The following is a 5856-nucleotide window of genomic DNA, read 5'->3' as shown; positions in this document are numbered from 1 at the left end:
AATCGTTCAAAATATTTGGTCCTAGTACCTGGGTGCACGAAGAGCCTTTCGGTTACCGGGTCGCACACCACTTGGATACCTTTTAACGTCTTGTCCAGGAAAGCGACTGTTTGTTGTAAGCTTATAAGCTTTATATCTCATTTTATGTCAAATAAAGTGGTTTAGTGGGATTTGTTGCACAAATGATTAAAATCCAACAGTTTTCCTGAATAAATGATAAGTACTTCAAATAATAAAGTATAAAGAGTACGAAGGGTTTCGCTGTCAGTAGTGATGTTTTTACGCGAGCCGTGAACTTTAAAAGCTTTTTATTGTTTCTTTTATTATTGCTATTATTAAACATAATAGACAGACCCTAAAAAACAATCTATGAACCTATAAATTATTTTACATAATTTTTTTGCAGTACTGTAACTGTTTAAAAACTCAACATTTCGTTTAAATATTCAAGCTGTTCATGCTCGGTTTTTCTATGAATGTATATGTTGCTATTCTAATACATCTATTTTAAGAGCTCTTTGAAAATTATAAAAAAACACTCACCTCAGACAAATAATATTTTTTGTTGTAGAATGACACTGCGCTGTACAGTTTGCTTTAAATATCTTTGAGAAAACAAAACAGTTTTCTTAATAAAAACACAACAACTTATTTTAACGTTTTTTTTTTCTTAGCAAAGCTAGTAATAAAATCATAAAATGATGATGTTTCTTTATAAACAAAGTTTTGATCGTACTACATATTTTCATGTCAACTCGACCTTGTCCGACGGCTTACGAAAGTCCAGGCTTTGGCTGCGAGAGACCATAGCGAGTGATTCGTTTGTTTTCTTTATAGAGGATTCACATCCTCTTTCAAATTTCTTCATTTCTGCGAATGCGTAGGTTTTAGTTAAAGTTTCAAAATCATAATAATTTAATTTAAAAATTTTAAAATTTACGAGTATTATTAGTAATTATACGTCACTACTTCAATTAAATGCACAAAATTTCAGCTTTATAAAGATTTGTAGTTAAAACAAATTCTGGGACAGTTTTAACTTTTTTTACGCTAGTTTATATATTTTTAGTATATTTAAATGATAAGTTAATAACAACGTTTTAAAAGAACGGTATAATATTTCAAACATTTCGAAAGTGAAATTAGTATTTAAATAAAATTAAGTAATAAGTGTGACCATAAAAGTTAATAGTTTATACTTTCACAGTTTAAATAATAACCAAATGTTTATACTAAGTAGCTATAAAAAACATAACTTCTTAATGTTGGAAATTAATCAAAATTTCGGCAAATTTTTAAATATATGTTATATCTTCTTTTTTGTAAACTATATATTTTTCAATGATATAAACCAAAATTATTTTCAACTAAGCCATTTTATTAGCATACTTCAATAAAAAAAAACGCTTAAACATAAAAAGTCATATTGAGTCTTTTATAAACCAGTACATACATTTTTAGTTAAAGTTTTAGTTTTTTATTTTTTAACTGGCTTTAAATAACATTAAAATACAATAAAAGTCACATTCACTACTACTATAACTATAAAAATTTTTAAAGTTTCTCACAAGTGCTTTCATATAAGTACATCAGTAGCTTTTGCTTTAAGAAAAAAAACCGGCTACCTCTAGCTTGTATTTTTACAAATGATTTAGCTAAATTAAAATTAGTTAAGTAAGTGAGGTTTCAAAGTGATAGAGTATGAACCAATACATCTTTAAGTGTATTAAATAATTTGAATATTTGCCGAGTCATCATAATTATGATTTTAGGGAAATTTCAGAAATGTGTTATCACTTCTGTAATAAAATGGATTTAAGGGGGACGGGTAAATATTTGTTGTTATTCAAATAAATTCATTATCTTTAATTATCACTAACTAGCAAAAAATTTTTCAATGTATTTTGATAAAGTTTAAAGTATTTTTTTGTTCTCTTTTTATAGTGTATTTTATTTAAGTTTTCAAATACAATTGTATTAATATTCTTATCTATCATAAATACAACTATCAAATATTTTATAAAAATTTTAGTTCTAAGTTACAAAGTAAAAACAATTAAAATAGATTTTTTTAAAAGGTAATGATCCTAAAAGAGCGTATCAAGTTTATTTTTTGCAAAATGCGTAACAGACCTGAAAATTTATCCTTGTTTAAAAATATACAGATTAGTTTGTTGTTGCTTTTGTTCGCGCGTTTCAGCCAAACTCAAATCCCGCCAATTATTTCATGTAATCAATAGAGTTCTAAAATATAATTGATTACATTAGAAACAGCTGACTGTTACTCACATTGAAGAAATTACAAAGTTGGTATTACCCATTTGTCTTGGCTCTACCAGATGAATGTGTTTAGAAAAAAGTATCAACCATAAAGAAGAATTTATAAGTTTAAAAATTAAATTGTTAATTTTTGATAATAATATTTGCAGTTACACTTATATTTTGATTTTTTATATTCAGTTTTAAAATATTGTAGTAGTAACAACTTATTAAATTGGTCATTAAATTGTTTTTATAAATTTAATTAATTAAGTTTAAAGATTAATAGCATATTTAATTACTTTTGAATATTAACAGTTGAAATAGTGTAAAATTAATCAGTGAAATATAATTTTACAACAGTTTGTGGTAACATTAGTAGTTTATAATAACATACTTAATTAAAGTATTTGAACTCTATTTCATAGTATAATTAGTGTTAACCAAAATAACAACACACATAAGCTTAATATCTAATGAATAGATTTTAGGTAATTAGTAAATTTAATATCTTACTACAATTTCAACTACTATTTTATATAACCCTTATTAGTTTTGAAACTCATTAATGTTGATAATAAAGTTTTGTGTATAACTCAAGATCATAATTTATTATCTAATTAAAGATAAACCAATATTAATTATTAAAGTGGCTGGTAAGGAAATATAAATTTTATGATTTAAAGATTAAGGGCATAGGGGGGGTAAACACCCTTTTTTGGTTTTTGATCTTATTTTATATAGTTTTTTATTAAGCTACAAGATGCTTATTACAGATTTAAAAAATTCAAAATAATTTTTGAGATATAGCTGTTCAAAGTCGGAGGCAACAATAGGATCCTTATGGGAGGCGCAAACTAAAACGGCAAATAACTAAAAATCACCAAAAATCTATCTCCTCCTACGTTTTTTGAGATAACTACCTCTAATTTTCAGGAAATGTTCCTTGCAGTATTTAAAAAATTCTATCGGAAGGAATTTAAAAAAAAAAAGTATAATAAAAAAGCAAAAAAAAACTGTTTTTTTTGTTTATTTTTTATATTAATTTTCTATTTTTATATTTTTAAAAGGATCCTATTGATGCCTCCAAATTTGACCGGCTATATCTTAAAAATTATTTTGAATTTTTTAAATCTTTAAAAAGCATCTTATAGCTTAGTAAAAACTATATAAAATAAGATCAAAAACTAAAAAAGGGTGTTTACCCTCCCCCTATGCTCTTAAATAATACTAGCCCAACAAGTACTACTCATATGCTTTCTAGGAAACAGATTAAATAAAAGTTTAACTTTTGGTAAACGTCTGTTGCATCAAAAATAAATTTGTGATTGTGCACTTTAATTGATTTTAATTAAGAGCATAAGAAGCTCATTACTTTTTTTATAACAATTGATTTAATTTTGTTGAACTTAATCTTAGCTGTCAGATACTTTCAAAAGCTTTAAAATGTCAAAGTATCATCCAAAGGGATGTAAATTTGGTTTATTAAATAATTTGTAAAATTTAAAGAAAAAAAGATATTTTTTAAAATTCTATGTTTGCTTATGAATGTTTATAATCAAACTTCCATAAGGTTTATTAAAGGTAAAGGTTAATAATAATAATTAAGTCATTTTTACCAAAAAATTTTTTTAATTTAACAAGAAAGTTAATTACCACTTTTTATTTGATTTTTTGTATAAACTTAAGAAAAATCAAAATTGTTAAAGCTACTAATCTATTTGAAAATTTTTATCTGAAAATTGGATGTCTCTAGTAGATAAATCTTTAATAAATTAATAAATTACTGAGAAAATTGGTAATATACAAATTACAGTCCATATGTTTGTATTGAATACTTCATAAAAGTGTCTTAATATCTAAAGCAAATGAAAACCAGGGTTTCCCCAATTAATTTTAATCACAACTTGAAAAAAAACACCCCTCTTCACCCCAGACTTTTTAACTCATCATTACAGATCCCAGAATATCTAGTGTAAGTTAGTTATTGCCCCTTACTGCCTCAAAAAAATTAATTTAAAAATTGTTCTCTTACTTGTTATTGCCCCTAAACTTACTATAATGACCACAAAAGGTCAATATCATCCCCTTTTGGAAACCCTGATCTAAACTATAAACTTATAAAATATTAAAAAATAAATTCAGTTTATACCTTCAGATTCCATATAAGATGCCATGTTAATTTGTATAAAAATGCCTTCACCACTATGGCTTAACTGTTGAAATGGTTTGGTCAACTGTAATGAAAATTAAAAATTCTTGTAGTGTTTAAGTTTCTTAAAATATAATTATAAGAAAAAATTAACAATCTCATAAATGTGATGATACCCAAAACAACTTATTGTGAAAAGTTTGTTTTATGATTTATTTTGAAATTAGATAAATTCTAATTTATGTTATAGTTTTGAGCAATCTCTAGTATAAATTCATGTTTGTTAAATAAAAAATAAACTTGTACAGGTTAGAGCCATAGTAGAGTAAATATATTTTTCTAATAAAAAATAACATTTGCTTATATTTAAAAATTAACACTACTTTCTGGACAATTGTCCTGTCTTATAACCTTGTTAATGTCATAGTGCTGTATATCTATGAATTTGTACACATACTATTACAAATCTTTCACAGTACATAAATAACTTTTTATTACTTCATGTTTCAGTGACTTCCAAAAATAGGGTTCTTAGCTTAAATCAAACTGGTTATAACTTTATACAGTGGATTAAGTTAAACTGAGAAGTAATTTTAATCCTGAATGACTAAACATGTGTTTTTGGTAAAACCACATGTTAATTTAGGAAAAAATCTAAATAAATTTCAAGTAGCAATGATATGTGTATGTCTGTATAAAAGAACTGGTCAGTTCTAAATCGCTCACAATCCTTAAGTTTTCAAATCTGAGAACTGATTACTGACAAAGGTAAGGATTACAGCTTACAGCAATAATAAAAAACAAAAAAAAGACACAAAAATAATAAAGAAAATAAAAAATACTTTAGGTGAGAACTGTGCGCGGGTAGGAATTTGAGTATACCATGTAAAAATTATTAAAACAATTATTTAAAAAAATTATTAGTTAAATATTTAATTTTTGAAATTAAACAATTAATTAAAGAAAGGTTTTATACTAAGTGTTGCTGGAACGTTATTTAGCAAAGCTGCTTAGTTTTTAATTACAACAAACTTTAATTTTCAAGTATAAATTAAGTATGTCTTAAAATTTTTTTAAGCTGGATTAAAATATTATTATAATTAAAAACAATAATTTTCATTACATTGTTATTTTTAATTTCTTATAAAGTAAAGTGTTGTGCTTAGAAATAACAAGGAAAACACTTGAGATTATAGATTTAATTAAAATTAATAACTAATTAAGTAAGCCTTGTAATAAGTTTTTAAAACACATCATTATTGTTTTCTGAGAATTGGTTGTGATGTGTCTGTAATTTCTTTTTAAAACAATTGTTCATTGGATTCAAGTAAAAATTTAAGTTATAGTCTGTGGCTAAACTCAATTAACAGAAATGATTAAAAAACAATTGCTTGGATAAAACATGGTATTTTGTTTCAGTTTTATCAATGTCAATTTTCTTACAG

The sequence above is a fragment of the Thalia democratica genome, chromosome 9 (genome assembly GCF_965202585.1).
Source record: "Thalia democratica chromosome 9, ktThaDemo2.hap1.1, whole genome shotgun sequence".
Taxonomy (NCBI): Eukaryota; Metazoa; Chordata; class Thaliacea; order Salpida; family Salpidae; genus Thalia; species Thalia democratica.
The sequence above is the reverse complement of the archived record's forward strand: the minus strand, read 5'-3'. Positions refer to the sequence as shown.